Source organism: Petaurus breviceps, unplaced genomic scaffold, assembly GCF_028583685.1.
Source record: "Petaurus breviceps papuanus isolate PSGF00001 unplaced genomic scaffold, PetGlider_PUasm1.0 98, whole genome shotgun sequence".
Classification (NCBI taxonomy): domain Eukaryota; kingdom Metazoa; phylum Chordata; class Mammalia; order Diprotodontia; family Petauridae; genus Petaurus; species Petaurus breviceps.
Window position 1 is genome coordinate 64821500 of NW_027187460.1, and position 15019 is coordinate 64836518.

Below are 15019 nucleotides of genomic sequence, written 5' to 3' on the forward strand. Positions count from 1 at the left end.
TCTCTCTCTCTCTGTCTCTCTGTCTCTCTGTCTCTCTCTCTCTCTCTCTCTCTCTCTCTCTCTCTCTCTCTCTCTCTCTCTCTCTCCTTCTATAGGTTCAATTATTATCTCTATGCAGATAACTACCAAATCTATATTTCCTAAGGTTCAATCTGCATCATCACCAACTGGACATTTATAGCTAGATGTCTTATAGGCATCTCAAACAACATGTGTGAAACAGAAATCTTTTATCTTTCCTCCTAAATGCACCGTCCTTTCTCCCTTATTTCTGTCAAGGGCACCACCATATTGTCAGTCATCCAGGTTTGCAGAATCTGCCTTTGGACTCTTCTTTTCCTTACCTCCCAGATCCAATCAGTTTCTGAGTCTTGTCAGTTCTCTACATCCACATTGCTTCCTGTCTACTCACATGGCCATCACTCTGATTCAATCCCTCATTATCTCTCTGCTGGACTATTTGCATGGTCTCTTAATTGGTCTCTTTGCTAGAAGCCTCTCCCCTCTCCAATCTGTCACCTGCACAGCTGTCACACATTAACTAAAGCATAGGTCTGATCATGGTCATTCCCCTACTCAAGAAATTTTGATTTACTTCTATATTCTCTAAAATACATAGATCTCTTCCACTCTCTCTCCACAGTTCCTCCCTCACATCTGTTTGCTTGTAATTGCTTCCTGCTTTTGCTTCCCACAAGCTCCCTTCATGCCCAAGGTCAGAGGCAGTATGCCAAAGACTTGAAGAATCTTGGGTAGGAGCCCACTTTGGCCATTGGATCACATACCATGCTCCCAAGTCCCTGTGTCATTTCCCCTCTGGGTAGAACCAAGGATAGGCTACACCAGTACACAACATTCTACCTTCCATTGTCCCCATGCCTGGAATGCTCTCCCCCTTACCTATACTTCTTAGAAGCCCTAGCTCCCTTTAAGACTGGATTCCAAGAGGCACTTCTTGTTTCCGCCAGATGTTAGTACTTCTCTATACCTGAATGAAAATTACTTTATATTTATTTTGTATATATTTTGTATTAATTGTGCACATGTTGTTTCTTAATAGAATGCATGCTCCTCAAGAACAAGAACTGTTTCCTTTTCATCACTGCCTAGCACACAGCACCTTGCATATCCTAGGTGCCTAATCAAGGCTTATTGAATTTAATTGGTCACCCAATGACTAAAAGTTGTAGAACAAGTGGAATTGATTGCCTCAAGCACTCTGGTGGCCCCCTAAGAATGCAGCTGCTGTGTACTTAGGAGGAGATCAAAGGACTGGGGAGGGAAAGGTCAGGGTTGTGGTTATGCTCTCTTGCAGGTGGGGAAGCAAAGTCACTGGATCTGCTGACTGAAGTCATGCCAAGTCCTGGGAACATCTGGTAAGTGTTTTGGTTGGGATGGGTTGAAAGACTGGATAAAATGTGGTGGGTCCTCTCAGATCTGCCACAGTCACTGATGCCCTCCTACCACCATGTTTGTGGGGACCACCTCCTTACTCAGATAGACCCCAGGATCACATGGCCATTGCACTATCACCTTAGTCCACTTTGCCTCCTTGTGGAAAGACTAACCCTAAGATTCATTTGCAAAACACCTAAGAACCCAATGTAAAAGGGAATGTAATCTGAGCAAGACAGAAAAGGGTGAATCTGCATCTGATAATTCCCAGAATTCCATGACCAGATGCCATGTTAAATGATATCCTCTTGTACCACAGGCAGTCCCCTGCCTCCAGACCATGACAATAATAATCAGGACTCTTTCATAATGGAACAAATCCAGAATAGCTGCCTCTCCTCCATACATATTTTTCCATCTTTATCATCTGAGTTGGATTTTCCTTTTCAGATCCCAGCTCTAACACACCAGTTTGCATCTATTGGCATGTCACATGCTAAGTGCTCCCTCTAAAAGCTTTAGGGCTTCTCTCACACCTAAACTATTTTTCTGACAACTGTGATTTCATCTTACCTTTGATTTTCTGTATTTTCTAAATCCTACTTCTATCTGTTTACGCTAGCTTCTGGCTCAGCTTTAGACATTAAAGACTGATTTCATCTCATCTTCTGATTTTGACTTTACTGGTTTTGACTGTAGCTTAGTGGTCTACAAACTTCCTTCTTTTTTCCTACCAAGAGTTCTAGTGCCTTGCTAAAAAATCCACAAGAACAGTAACTACAATCTCTATCAATCAAGTGTTCCCCCAGTAGATCATCTCAGTCCTTTTCTCCATACTAAGGGGAGGCTGCATCTAAGAAAGAGCCAAGGATGTGAGTTATTTCTTTGAGAGAGGAAGGACTGTTCCATTCTGTTTTTGTTTTATATCCCAAGCACTTAGGGCAGTGTCTTTCATATAAAAGGTGTTGAACAATTGCTTGTTAAGTTGAATTGAATTGAACTGAGAATTGAGTCAGGCGACCAAGGAAATATTTTAAGAATGATGATGGTAGGGAGGGCTGGTGGGCATGCGGGCACATGCATGCGCGCACACACACACACACACACATATGCTCATTATTACAATCAGAAAAAAAAGGAGAGGGAATTTTTTACAGAGACCATGATGGATGTATAGGGAACTCACTGACCAACCTAGATTTTAAACATATAAAAAAGATGGAAGCAAGATGGAGGATTAACCCAACGAGTGGGATGGAATTCTAAGAACACTGTTAGGGTCCCTGAAACTCATAATGACTGAAGCTTATGATGCATGTTAAGGACAATAAAAAGAGTTTTAAAATATACAGGAGTAAGAAAGAAGGTGATCAAAGAAGGATAAGACTGCGGACAAGTGGATGAAAAAATAACAATGGAAAACAGGAAGAAGGGAGAACTATTCAATTTTTATTTAGCTCCTGTGTTTTTCTGCTAAAGTGGATGATCTTTGGACTGAGAAAGATAGATACAATAAAAAAAATAAAACTGAAATCCAAAATAAATGAAGAAGTGGTAAGGGAGCACCTAATTTCCCTTAATGAGTTCAAGTCACAGGGTTCAGATGAGCTACATCTACTAGAACCCAAGGAGCTTGTTGGGTGTGTGTGTGTGTGTGTGTGGCAATCAAGGTTAAGTGACTTGCCCAGGATCACACAACTAGTAAGTGTCAAGTGTCTGAAGGTGGATTTGAACTCAGGTCCTCCTGACTCCAGGGTGGGTGCTCTATTCTCTGTGCTACCTAGATACCCTGAGCTTATTGATTCTTGAAAAAAAAAATTTACCATATATTATAAGGATGACTTGTTTATGGGGCTTTGGTAATCACTAAAAGTCATGGTTTCATCAAAAACAGATTATTCTCAAGATTGGCCACGGAGAAGAGACAAGAAGTCATGCCTCCATTTTTTCTTTTCAGAGGTGGAGGACTATGAGTTTGAAACATTGATGTGTTGGTTAGTCTTGCTAAACCATTTTTTTCTCTTTCTTTTTTGTTCTTTGGTAAAGGGAGGTTTGGTGGGGTGGATGAGTGGAGAAGTACATATTTAGAAATTAGGGTGGTATACAAATGAAATATTTCAGCAGTAATATCATGCATTTTAAAAAATCATGCCAACCTAACTTCATTTTCTTTTTTGATAGGAATACTAGATTGGTCTCTGACACATACTGGTTGTGTGACTCTCGACCAGTTGCTTAACCTTTTGATATTCTAGGCAGTTCTTTAAGACTACAAGTTGCAGAGAAAGTGCTGAGCTGAATTGAAAGGAGTTTGTCAACAGACTCTTCCTATACCAATAAAACCACAGGTTCAATCCCTATCCCTGCTAGACTGGCAGGTCAGGAGAATGCTGAACACCTAGATTTAAGGAAGAAATTTGCAGGGTTGTGCTATTCTTGTGGATAAGATGGAAACATGTGACCAAATGATTGTACAATTAAGGGGATTCAGAATTGACCCAAATGACCAGGTCCAAAGGTTAGTAATTTATGATTTGATGTCACCTTGGAGAAGAGCCCTAAGGATCTGTCCTTGGTCCTATAGTTCATCATAGTTATCAAAGATATGAATGAAGATAAGAATGAAGAAAATTAAATTTTCAGATGAAACAAAGCTGGAAGGAATGGCTAACACAATGGATGAAAGTTTCAGGACATGAAAGACCTTGAGAGGCCTTAATGATGGGGCAAATCTAATAAAAACAAAATTTAATAGGGATAAATGTCAACTCCTACATTTAAATTCAAGAAATCAATTTTACTCAAGTACAAGATACAGAGACATGATTAGAAAACAATTAATGTGACAGAGAGCTGAAGAGGAAGTCAAGGTTTACTAGACTACAAGCTTAAAATGAATCAACATGGTGATACACATGGTAGTTGAAAAGGCTTATGATACCTTGCATTGCATTGAGTCCAGATGGAGAGAGGTGATGGTTCCTGTGGATTTTGCCCTAATCAGACGGAATCTGAGTTATCATGTCCACATTTTAGGAAGGACACTGACAAACTCAAACATACCCAGAGTAGAGTAGCAAGGGTGGTAAGAAAAGGGAAGACCGGTTTAAGACTTGGGGGACATTTTGAATGGACAAGTTAGGGAAGACATCATTGTTGTCTTTATTAGAAAACAAAAACATGACAGGGGGATTAGATCATAACCATGAGTAATAAGGAGAGGTGACAGAGAGGTAGATTTAGACTTGATATAAGGGGTGGCTAGGTGGCATAGTGAATAGAGCACCAGCCCTGAAGTCAGGAGGACCTGAGTTCAAATGTGGCCTCAGACACTTAACACAAAAATTAGCCGTGTGACCTTGGGCAAGTCACTTAACCCCAATTGCCCACAAAAAATAAAAAATAGACTTGATATAAGGAAAAACTTGGGCTTCATATAAAGAAAAACTAATAATGAGGGTAACTCAAATTGGAATGGGCTATCTCAAGAGATGATGTGTTGCTCTTCCCTTGACTCAAAACAACTCCTTATACTGAACTACCACCCCTAGGCACAGGTCCCCCTCCTCAGATTGCCCTGGATCTGCAGCCTGTCACTAGGTAATAGGCAACAGAGCTATCAGTCAGTACATTACAAGGTCAAACCCCTCTGGGTGGGTCTGGAAACTCCTTCTGCCCTAATGTATCACATTGGTCGCTGCAGTGAATGTTTAGCATTGCACATACCTAGCCAGACCCCACACTCAGTGTCCACAGACTTCTCTGTCTGTCTTCCTATGGCAACTTGGGTAGAAAAATGTGTTTTTTCTTTTCAATAAGTTTTTCTTAGATTTGTTGATCAGGACATTGTCTGGTGCATTTTCTAGATCTTTGTGGAGAGTTTGGCAGTACTTCTTCCTACTAGTCTGCCGTCTTGGTTCCCCACACACATTCTCTATGTGAGCTCCCCTCCATATGTTTGCCCTGTCCACATTTGTTTGCTACTCGTATGCTCCCTGGTGGCAGGTGTTTCTCTTCTCACTGATGGTGTATTTATGAGAGATTGCGACTCAGGTTTGCTTTTCTTACTATGTTATTTCACTGAATTCCTTTACTTTTAATTGTCTTCTCTAGTACACTGATAATAATCAGAGTAAGGGTTTCTAAGCTATGTATTTTAAGTGAATGTTGACTCACAGAGTACCTTGAACCTAGAGCAATTTGGAGTATGGAAAGGGGAAATCTCACATATGAGAGTGGTCCAGGCACTACACTAGAAAAGAGAAATTCAGATCCAAGACTGATTGATGGGTCAGCTTATAGTAGAAAAAGAAACTGTGCTTGTAGTCAGGCCAGAGTCATAGCTAGCATGAGGTTAATGGGCTCTCCCCCCAGACGCCAACATCCTCTCCAGAGGAGCAGACTTCCTTCTTTCAGCAGCCCCTGGCTCCATATCTTACCTAGTGGTCTTCCAGTGACAGCACCACTGCCCCATGCCATCCTCCCCCCCTTTATCCCCACCCCCAATCCTATCACTATGGCATCCTCTTCCAGGGTCTGCTCCCCTAATGAAGTAAATTTGACCCAGGCACAGTTTTTGCAAGTTATGGCTTTAAAGTGAGGTGACCTGAATCTCAATTCCTGCCCCAAAGCTTACTAGCTCTTTGACCTTAGACAAATCCTGCTTCCTGGGGGCTCTTTTTCCTCACCTGAAAAGTGGACATGATAAGACTTGCACCACCTACCTCACAAGGTTGTTGTTTTTCAAGGACAAAGTGATCTAATCCTGACTGGGAGGCCTGCCCTCTCAGGGCACATGCCTTTAGAGGTTCAGCTTTACAGAGCCAGTGTTACTTTAAAAGACCATGGCCTGTAGGCTGGGCTTCTTTCTATGGAGACAGGAGGATTTTGAAAGGCTTTTAAACCATGCAGAGTTGCAAAGAATTTTGAAGCTAATGCTGCCCTGGAGTCACCATGCATGCAGAGGTCAGTGCTTACTTAGATATTTGAGTTTCCAGAGAGCTGATGGTGTTTTTTCCAGGACTGGCTGTGAAAGCCAAACAGGGCCCCTTGACCCTTCTCATGCCCTTTTCTAATGCTAATTTGCTTCTTCTCCCTGCTATTTAATAACAGTTTCGAAGCAGAGAAAGCCTAAGGCAAAACTGTGACACACAATGTCCCCATCTCTTCATTTCTGTACCCGTTCCCCTTCCCAGGTTCCCAGAACCCTCATGATCTGTACTGCTTCTTTCAATTAAAACCTACTTACAGGAGAGGGGACCTAGCCCAGACACTCCAGAGTCAGAATTCTTAAGCTCAGATCCTAAGAGGCAGAATGGCAGAGCTATATTGTTCCTAGAGTCAGTAAGACCAGTGTTCAAATCCTAACACAGATACTTATTAGCTATCTGACTCTGGACAGTCACTTAACCTCCCTTGACCTCATTCCTCATCTGTAAAATGAGGGGATTGGACTAAGTGGTTTCTGAGGTCCCCTCTAAATATAGGACCTATTTTGTTCAGTCATTTTTTCAGTAATGTCTGATTCTTCCTGACCCCATTTGGGGTTTTCTTGGCAAAGAGTGATTTGCAATTTCCTTCTCCAGTTCATTTTGCAGGTGAGGAAACTGAGGCAAACTGGGTTAAGTGACTTGTCCAGGGTCACACAACCAGTGAGTGACTGAGGCCAGATTTGAACTTAAGAAGAATCTTCTTGATTCCAGGTTTGGATCCACTGTGTCACAGAGCTTCTTTTAGAGCCTGATAAACTCATTTACATTGAAGTGGAGAAAGACCACAGAAAGACAGGGCCAGGACCTCTGAAAATTCTCAGAACTGTAGAACTTCAAAGTAGGAAAGGATCTCAGCCACCATCTGAAAGCCATCATGGGACTGGGTTCCACTGGGATGTGGAGTGAGAAGCTGAATCCCCTGTAGGTTCAAATCCTGCCTCAAGTACTTTCAAGCTACCTGGTTACTTAATGTCTCTAAGTCATACTTTTGTCATCTGTCAAATCATACTTATATTTCTTAATTCAGAGAATGATTGTGAGGAAAGCATTTCATAAGATAAAGTACTATGTAAATGTGCATTATTATCCATTCTGGTTCTTACCTAAACAGTAATTCCCTCCATAATATCCCCAGCATTCACTTGAAAGATTTCCCATGAAGGGAAATGGATTAACCACTAAGGCCGTGCATTCTCTTTGAAAAGTTCTATTTTGTTGAAAGTTTTTCTTTACATCAAGCCTAAATCTGCCTCTCCGCAGCTTCTTCACTTTGTCTATTACCCCTAGCTCTACTGTTTGAAGCCAAGCAGAATCCTCTTGTACAAGAGAGCCCTTTAAATACTCCCAAAAAGTCATGTTGCCCCCATTAAGTCTTCTCTCCTCTAGGCCATTGTCAGCTCCTTCAATCTATCTTTCTTTACATGACATGGTCTAGGTGGAGCAGTGAGTAGAGCACTGAGCTTGGAATCACAGAGACTCATCTTCATGAGTTCAAGTCCAAACACTTACTAGTTGTGTGATTCTGGGCAAGTCATTTAACCCTGTTTGCCTTAATTCCTCATCTGTAAAATGTAGAAGGAAATGGCAACCCATTCTCACAACTTTACCAAAAAAACCAGCAACCACAAAGAAATGGGGTCATGAAGAAATGACTAAACAGCAACAATAACCAGTTCCTTCTCCAACCTAAGCACTTTCTTCTGGACATGCTCTAGTTTGTCAGTCTCCTTCCTCAGATGTGATTCCTAAATACAAGACTCCAGATCTGGTGTGAACATATCATCAAATTGTCTTAGAGTACTGTCTGAGTCTCCCTCACTCAGCACATGGACCCTTTGTATTGTACTTATTTCTGTATCTTTCCTCAGTCTTCTTGTTGTTCAGTTGTTTTAGTTATGTCTGGCTCTTCATGACCCCATTTTGGGTTTTCTTGGCAAATATACTAGTGTGGTTTTGCCATTTCCTTCTCTAGTTCATTTTATAGATGAAGAAACTGAGGCAAATAGGGTCAAGTGACCTGCCCAGGATCACACAGCTAGTCAGTGTCTGAGACTGGATTTGAACTTAGGTCTTCTTGATTCCAGACACTTTGCTCTATCCACTGAGCCATCAGCTGCCTCCTTCACCAACCTATCCCTAAAGAAAAATGTAATGTCCTTGAGGGCAGGTTTTCTGTCATGTCACACTGTTAACATATTGAACATAGTGTCTAGCCATGCCTTCCTCATCTCATTTTTGCACAAGTGATTTTTTGAACCATAGAGTAGGATTTACATTTGTTCCTATTAAATTTCATTTTGTTATATCTGGCCCACTTTTTTTCCCAAATATGTTAAGGTCTAGGGGCAGTTAGGTAGTGCGATGAATAGAGCACTGGCCCTGGAGTAAGGAGGACCTGAGTTCAAATTTGGCCTCAGCCACTTAATACTAGCCGTGTGACCTTGGGCAAGTCACTTAACTCCAACTGCCCTGCCTTCCCTTCTCCAAAAAGCAAAAAAAAAAAAAGAAAGAAAAAGAAGAAAGAAAAAGAACCATATGTGTTCAGGTCTTTTTGGATTTTGACTCAATTCTCCAACATGTTATCTATCTATCTCAGTATTATATAATCTGAAAATTTAACCACATGTCATATGTGCCTTCGTCCAAGTCCAAATAAAACTAAATTTTACGACTTTGTCTCCCTAGGCTTTCATGGTGTCCTGTCAGAGCTATGACACTTCACACTTTAGCCAAAGAGAGTTTCCAAAGTAGCTTCAGAATTAACATGGTGGGAGGAAGGGAAAGACCTTGTCCCACTAGAATTGACAATATCTTCTCAAAGCTATAGGCACTGTTTCCTAATTTTCCCTACTTCCTTCCTCAAAGAGGTTAGGGAGGCCAGGAGCCCTGGCCTCTCAGGTATGTGGAACAGTCAGGCCTGGTTATTGGAAATGGCCTGCCCATTCAGAATCAGTAGGATTCAGAGAAATCTCGTTAACAGTAAGTGGCTGTAGGAAGTGATACAAGCCAGGCAGCTGGGTCCCTGGCCTGCCAAGTATGGTAGATTGTGGACGTATTCATATTTCTCCCTAAGTACCTCAGATTGATTACTCCCTTCCTTTCAGGACCTAACAAATTGTAATGTTGGGCTCAGGGCAACAGAGCTGAATAGGAAGTTTCCAAGTTAAACATCGGGGAGAAAAAAACACCTTCCCTTCTGCTTTTGCTGTTCTTGGTAATCTTGACCTCTCTCTTGAGTATACTGTGGCCCAGGCATAGCTGTCAATGACATAACACAGATGTGAGGCCCCGAGTCAAAGGCAGCCAGGGAAGTGATCATGCAGTTATGCTGCTTTTGAAATAAAACCAACATGGAAATATATATAGATGTTTTCTTTTTCTACGGAAATGTCAATTAGCAAGAAAATTTTAAGTGACCATAATCCCCCAGCAAACAGCTCGTCAAGAAAATCAGCTACCATCATCAGTATGGTTCCCATTAACCAGAATGGTTCCTACTATCACTGACAGATTGTGGCAAGAAGGAAGCAGCTGCCATCTTCCCTCAGCGAGAGGATACATGAGGTTCTCTTGCTGTGATACTGGGAATCAAGGTCATTTCCATCACCAAACAGCATTAACCACCAGGTGGCATCACTGGCCACTAACCTGATCCAAGTCAGCCTCCTCCCCCCCCCCCCCCCCCCCAAAAAAAAAGTATCATACTCTGGAAAGTTTCACAATTACCCTGGCAGTTAGATAATCCATCCTGTTGAGGGGGCATTCTGGGGAAGTGCCAAGCCCAGAAAGTTAGTAGCCTCTCTGAAAGGCTGTGCTCAGTTCAATCTAAGGGGTGTGGTTGATATGGATTTGCCAAATCAGAACAGTTCTGAGTCTCCATTTATTAAAAAAACCCCGATATTTTTATATTTCACAGAATCTTTGTCATGTGACTTTGCCATAATGAAATCATCTCCTAATTACAAGAATGTTTGGATATAGTTCAGTACTTTTTTTTTCAGAGAATTCGTAAAAAGAATAAACAATACACAATAGAACATCTTCTGAGTTGGCAATGGTGCCCATCACTTCCTCTGTCTCAACCAGTTTATTGGTATAAACCAAGGAATTCAAAGATAGACATAATTCAGTTATCTTAGCCATACCAGGGCTGCTTCTCCAATGATAGACAAAAGGAATGTGAGAAATACAACTCAGTTCCCAAATATTCTCTTCCTTTCCCACAAGGCTGCTTTCCTTTAGATTTCTCTAAATGACCCTAACTATATGGTTTTAATGTCTCAGAGTAATACTTTTGTCATCTGTCAAGTAATTACTTATATTTCCTAATTCACAGGATGGTTTTGAGGAAAGAGTTCCATACAATAAAGTGCTACATAAATGTGCATTATTATGTAGAATAATCCTTACCTGAATGGTAATCTTTCTCACTCTACCCAACATTTACTTTGGAGAGGAGGTAGCTCTTACCATTCCCTTTCAGCTTCCTTTTGAGAGTTGTCTTCCATTGTTAGATTGTAAGCTCCTTGAGGAGCTTTCTTTCTTTCTTTCTTTCTTTCTTTCTTTCTTTCTTTCTTTCTTTCTTTCTTTCTTTCTTTTTCTTTCTTTCTTTCTTCTTTCTTTCTTTCTTTCTTTCTTTCTTTCTTTCTTTCTTTCTTTCTTTCTTTCTTTCTTTCTTTCTTTCTTTCTTTCTTCCTTCCTTCCTTCCTTCCTTCCTTCCTTCCTTTCTTTTTCTTTCTATATTCCCAGCACTTAGCACAATACCTGGCCCATACTAGTTACCTAATAAATATGTCTTGACTGATTGACTGAAATATTGCTTCATTAACAGCCCCATGGTGGGGAGGGGGAGTGAAATTAATGTCTGGATCAGAAGAAGGAAACCTGGGGAGGCTAGGTGGCACAGTGAATAGAGCACTAGCCTTGGAGTCAGGAGAACTTGAGTTCAAATCCAGCCTCAGACACTTAACAAAAAAAACTAGCCATGTGACTTTGGGCAAGTCACTTAACCCCAATTGCCCTGCCCTCCCCCCTCCAAAAAGAAAAAAAAAACAGAAGGAAACCCAAGAGGTAGTGCCAGCTCTCGATGTTGTTGCTTCTGTAGTCACAGTTTTGTCATTGTTGGGGAACTCCAATACTGTATCTGCCTGCTTTTTGTCTTAATGTTCATTGGCTAACCTGACTCCCATTGTTCCTCCTGGCTTGTTCATTGCTAGTGGAACAACAATGTATAAGGAAGGATGTGCCAGCTGAAGAAGACTCTCCCCATCCTGGTCACCATCTTGCCTTCTCTGTCCCCACTATGTCCTTGAATTTCCTTGCCTCTCCTTCTGGCTGTCCAAGAAATATAGCACTTCCTTCAGGGTATTTTCTAATGAGCATCCAAGTTTGGCCATCCCCAAAGAGGATGAGGAGCCAGAGAGCAAGAGGGCTGATACACGTCTACAGAGCTGAGCTCCTATAACCCAAGAAGTCCAGAAAGATTACTCCTTTCCATAAACAAAGTGATTGCAGATGAGAGATTCAGGCAGTAGTAGCCATGTCAGAACTAGGTTTCTTTTAGTGAACTTTGGGTTACTATGTATCTCTCCCATTTTCCAGCCTGGCATTCAGTATGCCAATAGAGCCATGTATGGCAATGAGAAGGGTATCCAACTGGGTATTGCTTCTAATTCTGCTACTGACTGGCTGTGTGACTTTAGACAAACTGTTTCACTTCTTTGGTCCTCAGTTCCCTCATCTGTAAAATGAGGAGGTTGAATTATATGACCACTAAGCTCCCTTCAAGCTTTAAATTTCTAGGGGCAGGCAATCTTTTGACTCTTTTTTTCTATCCTTAGTGCCTAGGGCAGTGCCAAAACTTAGTAGGTGCTTAATAAATGTTTATTGATTGAGTGACTCCTTGGATAAGATTCAAGATGAATATGTCTTAGGCACAAAGTTATTCCTACTTGTGACACTTATCAGCTGCATCCCCATGAACTAGTCAAATAGCCTTTCTGAGATTCCGTTTCCTCTTCAGTAAATGTAATGATTTAGAGGGCTGGCCTTGGAGTCAAGCAGTCATTGGTTCAAAGACCACCTCTGACACTAGCCATATAACCAGGGTAAGTCTCTTACATTCTTTGAGATTCCGTTTCCTCATCTTTAAAATAGGACTAATATACATATATTGGGTAGGTAGGTGGCACAGCGGAGAGAGTGCCAGGCCTGGAGTCAAGAAGAATCATATTCCTGAGTTCAAATCTGATCTGAGACATTTACTAGCTATGTGACCCTGGGCAAGTCACTTAACCCTGTTTGCCTCCATTTCCTTATCTGTAAAATGAGAAGGAAATGGCAAATCAATCCAGTATCTTTGCCAGGAAACCCCAAATGGGATCATGAAGAGTCAGATACAGATGAAAACAACTAAAAAGCAACAATATCCATATCTACTTCACAGAGTTATATTGAAGATCAACTGGGATATTGTATTTCTATTGAGTGTGGCTAACCCTAAATTGCTATATAAATGCCAAATATTATCACTGCTATTATAATTACTTCCTGTTGAACAATATCATGGCTCTATTTATTTGTAAATTCCTTAAATATCCTTGTGGTCCTTACACGGTGTGTGCTCAGCACACTAACTCTTGTTCATTGCTAGTAGAAGACTAACACATACTAACACTAAACTACTTGCACTCTCTTTGTTTGTTTTGTTCCTTTCTTGTTGTTAGCTCCATTGGTTATAATCCTTCTTTACAACTTGTTACAACTAGTATTGATGGGTAGCTGGCTGACTGCTGAACTGAAAAGATCCCAATGTCTCCCTTAAGAGTCATGATATAATCATCCTTTGGGAAACGATTTGCCTTGCCCCTTGATTATGGTACAGTGCCTGGCATACAGTAAAAGACAGGACTAAGGAATGGACATGGGATTTCATTGGCATAGGGAACCCCCACCCTAGAAAATTCCCTCTACCAATGCAAAACAATATCTTCTTTGCCACTTAAAATCTTAGAGAGGTGCCCAGAGCACCAATTTAGGGATAGAATTTGAATTCAGGTCTTCCTGGCCCAAGGTTTACTTGATGTGTTGTCCTCCCCCATTGGAATGTAAGCTCTGTGAAGACAGGAATTGTCTTACTTATATTTGTACCCTATAGCACAGTTCTTGGGATGAAGTAAGTACTAAATAAATGCTCTATCTATCTATCTATCTATCTATCTATCTATCTATCTATGTAAATGGGGGGCAGGGTAGACTCCATTCAATGGGGCAGATAATTCCTAGGTCTTTAGAGATATATTGGTACTAGACCAATCTCCTTACTGATTTTCTGACACCAACATATCTCCCCCAACTCCCAATCAATCCTGCACTCAAGTGTCAGATCAATCTTAGTATAGTATTCCTTTCATTGTCAGTCCCTTGCCCCCAAACTTTTTAAAAAATAAGTTTTATCACCTCTGGAGTCAGGAGGACCTGAGCCCAAATCTGGCCCCAGACACTTAACACATTTACTCTCTGTGTGACCTTGGGCAAGTCACTTAACCCCAATTGCCCTGCCTTCCCCCCTCCAAAAATACAAAAAAAAAAGTTTTATTCATTTCTCTGTTTTTTACATCATCAGGTTATCCCAAGTATCACTCTCTTTCACTCTCCCAGTGTGAAATACCCATTTGATAAATAGTATTTTTTGTAGAAGAAAAAAATCAGTACAGTTGTCCCTAGTCACCCAGGTAGAAAACATCAGAGGTAAGATTTGAATTCAGATCCTCTGACTCTAGGGTCAATATTCATTCTCCCTTCCTACAGTCTCTCCTGTCCTTTTCAGTAAGGAGTTAAAAGCTAAGAGTCATGGCCCCAGATCATAGTAACAGTTTTATAGCCATTCGTGAATTCTGCCCATTAGAAGTCCCAGAGAAATGACATGCCTTTCTTCCTTTGAGGAGTCTCTTTTCCCCCTATCAGCCTTAGGAAGAAATATCACTTCCCAGAGGTTTTCTAGGCACCATGACATTAAGAACAAGCAGACCAGCTGGTTATTGGTAGGAATCTCATGGAAATGTACATCTTTTTAAAAAAAAATCCAAACCCACAGTAAGTAAAATAATGAAATTAAAATTAGAGGGAAGCAGTTATAAAATGAATAAGCAATTGCTACACAGCTGCTTTGGGAAGATTAAAGGAGAGCCCATCAATCTAGTCTATGATACTCAAGGGATCTCTGAAGAATGGTTATGAATAGAGCAGGGAAAGGACAAGGAAAGTAAGAACTCTGAAAACTAGGCTACTGCAGAAGCCCCTGGAAGAGGCAGTTCTTTGGGACTATCTCCTGGTTGGGGCAGTCATGGGAGAGGCATGAAAGGTAGAGTTGATTCCCAAAAGGAATTCTGCATGGTATCAGATCAGAGCTGGCATGGCTAGAGGCAGCAAAATGCCAACTGTATTTGTTCCTTCAAATCTCTAAATAGGAACTTTGTAGAGAGCAATGGGAGCTGATCCCACAGATGCCTGAGTGAGCAAGCTGATGATGGAAAACAGGTGGAAGAGAGTGTGGGGCTGGGTGTGGAGAAAAAGGGAGACAGAGATAGCCAGAGAGAAAGAAAAATGGAAAGACAGAGTCAGAAGCAGAAAGA